Source organism: Polypterus senegalus, chromosome 9 (genome assembly GCF_016835505.1).
Source record: "Polypterus senegalus isolate Bchr_013 chromosome 9, ASM1683550v1, whole genome shotgun sequence".
NCBI classification, from domain to species: Eukaryota; Metazoa; Chordata; class Cladistia; order Polypteriformes; family Polypteridae; genus Polypterus; species Polypterus senegalus.
Window position 1 is genome coordinate 113,927,577 of NC_053162.1, and position 12,707 is coordinate 113,940,283.

The following is a 12,707-nucleotide window of genomic DNA, read 5'->3' on the forward strand; positions in this document are numbered from 1 at the left end:
TTAAATTGACCTTTCATGCATTTCAAGATATCTCAAAATCATTTCCTGTAAAACTGCCTATTATTTCAATGGGACTTCTTGTTTATTATATGATACTGTATCTTAAAATGTATTTGAGATATCTGAAAATGGACAGGAAGCTGTTTTGAGATATCTGGAAATGTGTTTGAGATATCTTAAATTGTATTGTAGATATCTGAAAATGCTATTGAGATATCTTGAAATAATTGAGTGTCCTTTTAAAGATATCTTAAAATGCATTTTAGATATCTTGAAATACAATTTGAGATATCTTGAAATGCATTGTTAGATATCTGAAACGGAACAGAGGCCCATTTTAAGATATCATGAAATTAATTTTAGATATCTAAAAATGTATTTCAGATATCTGAAACAAAAATGAATTTCAAGATATCTTAAATGCTTTTTAAGATATCTAAATTATATTTCAAGATATCTTAACTCTGGTAATGTGCCTTACCGGCATTTAAAGAAAATTAGTTTTGTGTCCTCTGCAGTGTTAAGAGAGAAAGGCTTTGGTTTGGGATAAAAGGAAAAAAAGGTGTAAAGAAAGGAAAGTTGCCTTTTTCTTTTATATAGTATAGAGAGATGTGTTCGCTGACATTATGATTGCCTTTTGGGGACAGTCGCGGTAGGTCTTGTGTAGACTGGTGAGACGTCCCGCCATTAATCGGCTGTGATGGCACTGTCAGTCCTCCACTCCTGTGCGTGTCTTCATAATCCGAGCTGAGGATCTCATAATCGTGATACGCAAAAGAAAGTGTGAATCGCCATAATATTATTTTGCCGTGGTGTAGAAAAGGGGTCCCGTGTTTGCACTTGTCTGGGCTATAGCGCAGCGGGAGGATGAAAAAAATTAAAAGTGCTCACTTTGACTTAAGGCAGAAGCGCAGTCAGCATCTCAAAGGCCGGCACAGCTATGCACGCGCGCTGGCTGCTCGACTTTTGCTGGGCAGGAGACCCCAGTTTTTGCAGACACGTTCATGATATCAAAAGTCTCAGCGCTCTTTGGAGGTCATTCATATATATATATAGCAAAATAGCAAAATACCATAGCGGAGAAGTAGTGTGTTAAAGAAGTAATGAAAAGAAAAGGAAACATTTTAATAATAACGTAACATGATTGACATTGTCATGAGTGTTGCTGTCATATATATGCCTACCTAAATAAGTCACCCTCGCTTAGCTCTTACTTTTTTACCGTTCATTTAATCATGGCTTTACCAAAACAATTATTGATGGCGAATCGATTATTCATAAAGCTTGAATTGGTGATCTGTTTTTCTGTGTTATCTTCATATTTTTCATACTTCTTCTCAAACTAAGGTGGTGCGAGGGTAAAATGAATCGGGATGTGCTGATCAATGTAATCGGTGTACCAGGAAATCATGCATTGACAAAAGCTCCCCTTTGCTTGTAATGCAAAGTGTGATTAAATGCATTATTTTTTAACGCGTTAGGGAGCACATGCGTCGAAGCTTCTCAGCTGTGCTTGTGCTAAGAAAAGGAAAGATTTTAAAAATAACGTAACACGATTGTCAATGTGACCTTTTGTAAGTAGTGCCTGGAGGATTCAGTGTGGATAAACTCTAGAGACAGCGTGTGTATTAACTTGTGGATTTTTCTGTGAGTATTTGGTGGCAGTCTGACGAAGTTGCTTCGGAAGACATCGTTAGCCGCGGAGCTCAGCTCAGAGCGAAATGAGATGAATGGGAGGGGAGATGATGACGTGACTCCCCCACCCACCTTAACTGTCAATCCCCCACAAACACAGTCTCTTGGAATTTGCATAAGCACACCCCTTCACCTACAATTTTAACTTAGTTACAAAGTGATTAAAACTCTCGTTTATATCCTGCATCCTCTCATTAAACTTGTATCCCGCATTACCTGTGGGCATGTGAAACGCCAGCGTAGCCTGTCTATGAACTTAATTTAAAGTTTAGGTTTACACCTTGCTTTCTTTCCGAGGTAGCAGCACTCATGAATATGGTAGTATATGTCACTCGCTCGCTTCTTATTGTTTCGCTGCCTTTTCAATTATATAATGCATGTTTTCTTAAGCGCTTTTTGGAGGTCTTCCTGGTTTTCTACGCACTGGTTGACAGTCAGTTCACGTGATTACGTGGGAGGCGTGATGATGTCACACGAAACTCCGCCCCCCCACGTCTTTCCAGCTCAACTCTATTACAGTTAATGGAGAAAAATACCTTCCAGTTATGACCATTAGGCGTAGAATTTCGAAATGAAACCTGCCCAACTTTTGTAAGTAAGCTGTAAGGAATGAGCCTGCCAAATTTCAGCCTTCTACCTACACGGGAAGTTGGAGAATTAGTGATGAGTGAGTGAGTGAGTGAGTGAGTGAGTGAGTGAGTGAGGGCTTTGCCTTTTATTAGTATAGATATAAAATGCAATAAGTCAATATAAATACATTATATATATATATATATATATATATATATATATATATATATATATAAACTGCTCAAAAAAATTAAAGGAACACTTTGAAAACACATCAGATCTCAATGGGAAAAAGAAATCCTCCTGGATATCTATACTGATATAGACTGAGTAATGTGTTAGGAATGAAAGGATGCCACATCGTTTGATGGAAATGAAAATGATCAACCTACAGAGCCCTGAATTCAAAGACACCCCAAAAATCAGAGTGAAAAAATTATGTGGCAGGCTAGTCCATTTTGCCAAAATTTAATTGCAGCAACTCAAAATTGTACGCAGCACTTTGTATGGCCTCTGTGTTCTTGTATACATGCCTGACAACATCGGTGCATGCTTCTAATGAGATGACAGATGGTGTTGTGGGGGATCTCCTCCCAGATCTGGACCAGGGCATCACTGAGCTCCTGGACAGACTGAGGTGCAACCTGGTGGCATTGGGTGGACCAAAACATAATGTCCCAGAGGTGTTCTATTGGATTTAGGTCAGGAAAGTGTGGTGGCCAGTCAATGGTATCAATTCCTTCATCCTCCAGGAACTGCCTGCATACTCTCACCACATGAGGCCAGGAATTGTCGTGCACCAGGAGCCACTGTACCAGCATAGGGTCTGACCATGGGTCCAAGGATTTCATCCTGATACCTAATGGCAGCCAAGGTGCCTTTGTCAAGCCTGTAGCGGTCTGTGTGACCCTCCATGGATATGCCTTCCCAGACAATCATTAACCCACCACCAAACTGCTCATGCTGAATGATGTTACAGGCAGCATAATGTTCTCCATGGCTTCTCCAGACCTTTTCACTTCTGCCACGTGCTCAGGGTGAACCTGCTCTCATCTGTAAAAAGCACAGGGCACCAGTGGTGCATCTGCCAATTCTGGTATTCTATGGCGAATGCCAATCGAGCTGCATGCTGCTGGGCAGTGAGCTCAGGGCCCATTAGAGGACATAGGGCCCTTGGGTCACCCTCATGAAGTCTTTCTGGTTGTTTGGTCAGAGACATTCACACCAGTGGCCTGCCGGGGGTCATTTTGTAGGGCTCTGGCAGTGCTCATCCTGTTCCTCCTTGCCCAAAGGAGCAGATACTGGTCCTGCTGATGGGTTATGGACCTTCTATGGCCCTCTCCAGCTCTCCTAGAGTAACTGCTTGTCTCGTAGAATCTCCTCCATGCCCTTGAGACTGTTGAGGGAGACACAGCAAACCTTCTGGCAATGACACGTATTGATGATGCCATCCTGGAGAAGTTGGACTACCTGTGCAACCTCTGTAGGGTCCAGAGGCCTCATGCTACCAGTAGTGACACTGACACTGTAGCCAAATGCAAAATTAGTGAAGAAACAGTCAGAAAAGATGAGGAGGGAAAAATGTCAGTTGCCTCCACCTGTTAAACCATTCCTGTTTTGGGGGTCATCTCATTTTTGCCCCTCTAGTGCATCTGTTGTTAATTTCATTAACACCACAGCAGCTAAAACTGATTAACAACCCCCTCTGCTACTTAACTGACCAGATTAATATCCCATAAGTTTCATTGACTTTATGCTATACTCTGATTAAAAGTGTTCCTTTAATTCTTTTTTGATATATATAGTATATATATATATATATATATATATATATATATATAGTGACAGATAGGGGGCGCTATCGCTCCCTTGAACCGCTGTCCAAGACTCCGGACACCAGATAAAAGTCCAATAATCGACTTTATTTAAATGCCACAGTGCACAAAGCACCCTCTCCTCCACTATACTCATAAATAATCACAATACAATAATACTAAATAATCCTCCACTCCCAGACGCGTTGCCACCCTTCCACCCAGCTCAGCTCCCACAGTCCTTTTATCCTCCCTGACCCAGAAGTGTTCCCAATCCCCAGTCCACGTAATTCTTTATCACTTCGGGTCAGGTACCAGTCCTTCTTCTCACCCCAGAAGCACGCCGCTCTTCCTGTGACGCACTTCCGGGTTATAGGGCACCTAATGATTCTTCGGTCCTTCCAGCAGCTCCCTCTTGCAGCCCCTGTGGTATCCAGCAAGGTTGTGTATAAAAACTACATAGTCCATGACTCCCTGCTGGTCTTCGGGGCACCTCCATACTGCAGGGAGGGCTCCATCTGGCGGCCTGGGGGTATTGGCCGGGATGAAAAGCCGGCCAAAGACCACAGTACTCCTCCCCAAGCAGAAAACCAGGGTTTTGCGCATCCTGTCCCACAAGGAACATCTTCCCCCAAGGAGATCCAAAGGTCGGGCCCCGATGATGCAGCTGACACTCCCGTGTAAACCTAGGAGGAACAATATAAGAATGGTTGTTTTGCACCCTTGTCCTCCTAGGACAACCTCGACATTCATAGCACAGCAGAGGTCCCCTTGGTAGTCTCTCTCTGTGGTACTTGAAGCACCTGGGTACTTCTGGCTCCGCCCCTTTCTCTGCTAAGGAGAATTCCCCAGCCACCTTTGTGTTTTTATGGCCCCTTTCCAACTTGTCAGGAGACCCCTGTTTTACTTTAGTGATCTGTTTCATCTGCGGCTTGTCCACAGTCTGAGTCTCTGAGATAAAGAGAGACCCTATACTGTCTGCACCCCTTTTGTTTTATAAATGACCGGTGGCGGCGTCTTTAGAGCTGCCTCGCTCCGGGTGTCAGCACTGTCTAGCTGCTCCGGATTGATCAGCCCTTCCCCCGGCCACTCGGTTAACGATCCAGCCTCTCTTGTAGGGCACGTTGTGTATTGGCACCCGCTATTTATTAAAAGCGGGCCCGGATTACACTGCGTCCCTATTTCTTTATATGCGGTACGGGTCACGCTTACCTGTACCGCCACATCATGTATTACGGGAGGCTTTCCACCAAATTGCCGTATGTAACTCCTCACCTTCTCCAACGGCGCTTTGGCTGCTGCTCCCAACTCCCCGATGATCTTCTCAATGTTCGTCAGGACCTGTAAAAAACTTTGTACGGGCCCAGGCTCCTAAAGTCAGCACGAGTAAGACATGCTTTTGTGGTTCCAACAATAAGTTCTGTTCCTGGTCTCTCAGTGTCAAGTACATAGTCCAGCTAATAAAAGTCCAATATCAGAAATTAGATAAAATATATATATTTACTGAAATGCTGTATAATTTACATTTAATAAAACTAACCAGTTCTTTTAGAGTCGGGTGATACTGTAAGGTCCAGCTTGCACGACATGCAGAAATATTTTGACAATTTGTTATTGCTTCACACCAAAGTCCACATGGTGTTTTGCCTGCTGATACAAAAGCACGAGAGCAGTGACACAAAAGTTGACCATTTTTTTATTAGTTGAAGTAAAAAAGAAACACACTTTCAGCACTCGACTCCAGTGACTCCTCTACATGTTCGTGTACAGAGGTAGTACATCTTGACAGACTTGATGCCTTTTGACTTGCCAGTGTTGCTAGAGAAATTAGGACATAATTTAAAGTAAGTCATGAACAATTATAAGATACATAACACATGATAGAGGTCTGCTGATGTCTACTAACCTACTATTGCTTATCCTAAGTCAGAGAAGGTGATGTTTGCAATGTCATGAGATCTGTGTCCACGCTGTAACTGGAGCTCCAAAATCTTCTTGTTTGTTGTTGTTTTTTTGTAATGGACTATGTTGCGTATCATGAAAATGTGTGTTGAGGCTGCCATATTGTTGAGAAAGTAGTTGCTTTTCCGTAAGTTTGCAAAGAACTGCAGCACAACTTGACTGTTTAGCCATCCTCGTAGCTCTGGAACCAAGTTAATTTGTCTCAATACATCCTGAGGGTCTTTTGTGTTGGACTCGTGCAGTCTGTCGTAAAGAACATAGTGATCAGCTTGACTAAGTGGCTTTGTTGGCTTGGATTTTCTGACTTCTCAGTCAACCAAGGAAGAGATATCTTCAGTCTACCCTGCTTTGCTGAGTCAATGTTTTCCTGCGTTGATTTGGCAAGTCTTCTTTTATGTGGTTGGAATGGGATTGAAGATGGCATGCGTAAATTTCCATGTGTTGCAAGACCTCGTGCAAAGTCATACACAGTGTTAACATTGCCCTGGACACAGACAGGCAGACAAGCTCATGTCACCAAGCAAACTTTTATTTTCTATTGTTTTCACAGTTCCGTGTTCAGCAATCCCCAATACCCCTCATTCCAGGCCAATCCAATGCCTTTTCTCTCTCTTCTTTTCTTCTTCAGGCCGCCTCTTGCCTCCTCCAAAGACCTTGTCACTCTTCCACCCAACTCTTGTCCCCTCTGAAGGGAGGTGGCCCCTTTAAATAAGAACCCGGATGTGCTCTAGGTGTGTTTCCGGCAATCTCCCAGAGATACGCCCCAGTGTGGCAGAAGTGCTGGTTGTCTCCCTGGAAGCACTCCGGGTGTCCCTGTTTTTCTTCCCCCCTGCACTTCCTGGTGTGGTGGAAGTGCTGATGTCCAGGGTCTTCCTTGTATTGGGGTCACCCTGGCGGTAACCCCGGGTCCCTACAGGGTTAAGATTCTGAGCTCTTTACCCGCGGTCCCCAGGGCGGTCGCCCCCTCGAGGTCTGGAGGAGGCACCAGCCCTCCTCCTGTCTTCTCGGGCATCCCGGCTGGGTACCACCTCCATCTGGGTATGACACTGCCCCACCACCAGTGAAGACACGTCGGTTGGCGTGACACGTCCCGCGAGGGCAACTCCTCCCCGAAGTGGGTCCTACTACGTGTCCAGGGTCCAAGCTGGCACCCTGGAACGTACCACTTCGGCACCCCCTCCAAGGTTTTCATGTCCTTTTGGAGCGAGCCGCTCTCGCCTCCGTAGCCCCCAGTTTTGGGGCCGCCCCATCGCCAGCGAAAAATCCGTCAGTGAAGCGTCCCATCCCATGAGGGCAGGTTCCCAGCGAAGCAGGTCCTTCTGCTCGTCCAGGGTCCAGTCCTGTAACAAACTCCTGTAACTCCGGTACCCAACAGGGTTGAGCTTCCCAGTTCTTTACCCGCGGTCGCCCCCTCGAGGTCTGGAGAAGGCACCAGCTCTCCTCCTGTCTTCTCGGGTGTCCTGGCTGGGTACCACCTCCATCCGTGTATGACAACAAAAACGTTGGGCAGGTGTATCCAAGAGAAAAGGAGGTCGACATAGTCCCTAGGACTCTCAGCTCTCAAATTAAACTTCAGGCTATACACAACACCATGTGGACATAATATGATTGTCCATCCACTTATAACAATAATTTAATTACAAAATAATAGTATAAATAATAATAAATATTATTATCCTTTTTACTATATATATATATATATATAATAATGCTCTTACCTGATGCCCCCCAGACTTTTGGAAAATCTTGTCATAACATTGACATGTTCTCATCTCTGCTCGTAACCTTGATAACATGTCCATGCGTGAACCCCTGGAATCAATATTGCAGGCCCTGCAGAGTTTTCTGACAACAACAACAACAACAACATTTATTTATATAGCACATTTTCATACAAACAGTAGCTCAAAGTGCTTTACATATTAAAGAATAGAAAAATGAAAGACACAATTATTAAACAAAATAAATCAACATTAATTAACATCGAATAAGAGTAAGGTTCAATGGCCAGGAGGGACAGAAAAAACAAAAAAACTCCAGACGGCTGGAGAAAAAATAAAATCTGTAGGGATTCCAAACCATGAGACCGCCCAGTCCCCTCTGGGTATTCTACCTAACATAAATGAAACAGTCCTCTTTGGATTTAGGATTCTCACGGAAGGGCTTGATGATGATGATGGTCACGTAGACTTCTGCCTTTTAATCCGTCCATCATTGTTGGAGCATCATGACAACTCCAACCTAATACAGGTAATAATAAAATGTCATTAAACATGCCATAACAAAGACCATAGTTCCCCTACACTTCATCTTAACTGATTTAGTAACAAATACTTAAATCCATCTACCTTCTGCTTCATTAACTCATCCACAAGACAATCTTCGAATAAATTAATGATCTGTGCTTCTTCTGGAGCACTCTTTGAAGTTGTTACTTTCTCATACTCAGTACTGAGTACTATTTGGGCTTACCTTGTATGTTTACCAATCCATGGAACCCAGTTCTTATAGGTGGGTTCCACTGAAAATGGGTTCTGCGCATGACCTGAAGGGAAACACGAGTTAGTTAAATTTCATTTTAAACCTAAAATAACAAATTAGATGATATAATAAAATATTTTAGGAACCAGTTATCAAATTTAAGTGTGTAATTACTTTGAAAGAATCCACGTGCAACCATCTCAAGACAAACAGATCGCCAGAACTGTTCGATGTCCACTTCGCCTTTGAATTCGCCAGGTAGCTCTTTGAGGTCACTCACTTTGTTGTAAAGGGAAAGAAGGGAAGATTTTTTCCTGGTATAAAGTGTAGCATTTATGAAAAGACATAATTTAAATGTTTTTTACCTGCTAAGCAGAAAACACCTTTTTTATGAAGATCCATGATAACAACTGGGGGATGGTATCCACAGTTTACACATGAATAACTGTTGTCATTATCTGTTAATGCTTCAAAATGCAAGTAACCATTGAGAAGGCTGTCTCTGTTTCGGTATTGGACTCCCCTGAGGCCTTCCAAAGTGTTGATGGCTCTATATGTTGAAATATGATTCTGAAGGAAAAGGAAGCAGAGTGAACAGAAAAATTTAGATTATAAAAATCAAATAAATAAAACATTAATCAATTTTGCTCTGTCTTATGCACATTCATACAAACCTGCAAGCCTTGTCTAAGGTACAGAAAAAGTTCAAGACTTAGAAACAAGTGATTATCGAAATTGTGTAGTCCGTCCTGCCATTCCTGATACCTGTAAAGCACATGACATACTGGGCATCTTCTTGTGTAGACTCAAACATCTAAAAAACAAAAAGAAAATAAAAAGTGTTTTTCCAGTATTGTCTGTGTGTTGGGAGAAACATGCAAGGCCACACATTTAAGTGAATATTCAACTTACCATGCAATACACCTACCATTGTTGCAATTTTGGCCTTTTTTGTGACCAACAGAGGCATTTCAAGTACAAATTGTTCAAAACAAAATGTACATTTTGTTTCCACAGGACACAACTGTGTAGGATACTCAAGTAATGACTTGGGTTTGCTTATTGCATCTGGGAGGAAAGCAGGTTTTTTTTTTTCATCAAAAACATATTGCACACTTCTTTGCAAATCAATGTTGGGCACATAAATACCCCCTTGCATTGTTTGTGCATCTGCTGATTTAGATGGTCCAATCTTGAACAAGTCTCTATTAATTTGAAACAAGTACCATTACGAATGTTTTTGTGAGTACAGGTTGTGCGAGCCTTTGCACAGGGACAGTGCCAAGTGCCATCAGTCGAATTATAGCAGACCATGACTCTACCGAGACGGCTATAATAATGTATTGTAGGCTCATGTATGGATAGCGTAATCTGCTTATTGGAGCCACCAAATTCCACCAAAACAGAAAATGGGACACAAGCTGCCTATGCTGCTTTTTGCCGTTTTAGGCAAACTGCTTTCATTTCATTCCCAAAAAATTTAAGGGCCACCATTTCATCTAGAACAATGGGATTTAAGATATCTTCAAAAGCAGTGTCATGGCAATAATCAAGTGAGCGGAGATGTTCACACTGACTAAAAGGCAATCCACTTCTCTGAGCCAAAGGGTGGAATTGGCAGCATTCCACAAGTTCACATTTAACATGATGAATGTTGCCTGTTGTCTTCCTTTGTACATGGACCGGAACAGGCCAGTTTGTTGAACTACTGACACTCCATTAGATACATCAACACAAATGCTGGAAAGATGAGACATGAGTGTTACATCCTGGGATATGTCTGTATGTTTTTTTAATATGTGTGTGTCCAAATTCTTTTTGAGAAAATCTAATGAGCAATGAGGGCACTTTGTTGTATTTCTTTTTTTAGAACTGTTTTCTGGACCCAGCTCATTAACTTGGGAGTGCTCTTGTACTGGTAGCGGTATGGTATGGGAAGGTTCTTGTGCTGGCACAGGTAGGTTGTGGGAAGGTTCTTGTGCTGGAACAGATTGGCTGTGGGAAGGTTCTTGTGCCGGAACAGGTAGGTTGTGGGAAGGTTCTTGTGGCATAACAGGTAGGTCGAGGGAAGATTCTTGCACTGGAAAAAGTAGGCTGTGGGAAGGCTCAGATGCAGATTTTGAGCATATTTTTAGATGACTCTCCATACTGTTTCTTCTAAGTATTGTCTTCATGCAAAACGGACAATGGTAGTGACCCTCAGACCTACATGGCAGATGGCAACGACATATTCTCTTATCTGTTAGAAATAAGAACCAGTAAAAGGTAACAAGTCAGTAAATGAATTAATTTGAAACAAAGCATTCAGATGCTAAATGATGGGACTATTGTGGCTATTATGTGGGCTATATCATGGTCTGTGTCCAGTAAATTTACAAGCACCTTAAGTGATTTTTTCCATGTCTGTACAATGCCTTAAAGTAGACTGAAAACAGACTCTGTTACATGGGGGACTCTTACCAAATTTTTAAAAGAATATTTTTCTTATGTCTGGCTAAAGTTTTCGGGTTTTTTGTGCTTTAACATGCTAGAGTTCAGTGCATTTTTGCACATTAATTATTCAGTCACCCTAGATATATTGTAATAATCCACCTTGCGTTACCTTCAAAAATGATTGCATATTTTAAATGTCCATCTAAATGCTATTGGATTCTTGCCAACCTCATAGACTGTAGGGCAGGGCATAGTGGACAATGATACAAAGTGCAACAATTCATGCACTGCTGTGGCACAATAGCCTCACATCTTATGGAGGGTGCATCTGTAAAAGCACAAAGAAACAACACATCTTTGTTTTATTAATAAGCTTAATAAACATTTTTACATCACTTTAATTCACACAAATTTAAATATGCTTCTGATATCTTAAGGTCGTAGACATTTGTCTATTTAATGGTAAGATAACGTGAGCTAACTGGCTAGTAGTCGCGGTAACTAAAAACAAACTCACTCCAGTCATCAAAGAAAGAAGTTACCTAATGCACTTGACCAAAACATTTACACTGCAATAATGTGTGTATGGCATGAAATAAAATAAAACATGTAAATATATAATTTGGTAAAAGAAATAATAAAACGTAACTTACTGTTTGCATTGGCCTCAAAAACTAAGTTGCTGCTTGAGCCTCGGTTGCACTTCCTTTTGTGGCTGAGCCTGCATCTGACGTCAGTGGCTGAGCGTGCATGTGGCTGAGAGTGCACGGTCTGCAGCCAGACCCTTCTCTCTGGTCTGCTTCAGAATTGATTTTAAAATTCTATTTCTGTTTTCAAATGTTTGAATGGAACAGCCTCATCTTGCCTCTTGGAACCTGTTCACATGTATGTGCCAAAAAGAGCACTGCAGTCTAATACTTCTCTTCATTGATGCTCTCCATTATCCTGAAATGGAGGTTGAACCATAGGGGATATTGGGCTTTGGCAGTGGCTCCTTCTTTTCTTTGGAAAGAATTGCCTTATTATATTAGGTTTGCTCCAACACAGGGCATTTTTAATTCATCATTAAACTCTCATTTCTTCTAGTTGGCATTTGACCCTGCAAGAGATTGACATTATATTTGTATATGTTGGCTCATGTACATTCATGATTATAAATGCTCTATGTATGTATGGGAGTGGGTATTTTGAGTTTATCTTTTATGTAATGGTTGGTTATGCTGACAGTTTTGTGATGTGTATATACTGTATATTTTAACTGCTTCTTTTACCCTTTCTTGTACAGCACTTTGGTTCAGTTCTGGCTGTTGTAAATGTGCTTTCTAAATAAACTTCACCTCACCCTATCTTATAAAACATTATTTTAATAGATAACGCTAAGAATTGCAGATCTGAGAAAATGGACTGCAAAGATAAAGTTTGTTTGCAACATTTATTACAAAACATTGAACAATATATAAAATATAGTACAAAAATTGTAGTTTGTAACAGAACACTGAAGGGCATATATGTTTATACTACATTTTCTCACAAAACACTTTTTCTTTATCCTCTCACGTTATCTAAAACAGACACATGTCTTCCATATTGAAAAAGAAGGTGAAGGATATAAGGACATATTCCTCTGAAAATTCAGAAAGCAAATCAATTTTCTGAAGGGCCTCCTCAAAGTCATCTTTCTCCATTGGCAGTAATAAAGGCAGTGAGACTTGCCCCCTGAACACACTACTTCACTGCCTCCTTAAGACGCTG

General features: G+C 41.6%; 2 long non-coding RNA genes across 4 annotated transcripts; both read right to left on the bottom strand.

The window, feature by feature from the left end:
• Nucleotides 1-4,580: 4,580 nt before the first annotated feature.
• LOC120535638 lies at nucleotides 4,581-6,578 on the bottom strand. Of its 2 annotated transcripts, none has more exons than XR_005634947.1 (4): nucleotides 5,805-6,578; nucleotides 5,620-5,729; nucleotides 5,355-5,536; nucleotides 4,581-4,765 (listed from the first exon to the last, which is right to left on the bottom strand). It is a non-coding gene; the product is annotated as an uncharacterized LOC120535638 (long non-coding RNA). The 2 variants fall into 2 exon arrangements; XR_005634946.1 differs by having other exon boundaries at nucleotides 5,620-5,726; nucleotides 5,805-6,577.
• A 1,632-nt stretch (nucleotides 6,579-8,210) lies between these two features.
• LOC120535639 lies at nucleotides 8,211-11,656 on the bottom strand. 2 transcript variants are annotated; one of them, XR_005634948.1, is made up of 7 exons: nucleotides 11,609-11,656; nucleotides 11,125-11,283; nucleotides 9,451-10,761; nucleotides 9,197-9,336; nucleotides 8,888-9,092; nucleotides 8,697-8,801; nucleotides 8,211-8,586 (listed from the first exon to the last, which is right to left on the bottom strand). It is a non-coding gene; the product is annotated as an uncharacterized LOC120535639 (long non-coding RNA). The 2 variants fall into 2 exon arrangements; XR_005634949.1 differs by having other exon boundaries at nucleotides 9,435-10,761.
• Nucleotides 11,657-12,707: the final 1,051 nt, after the last annotated feature.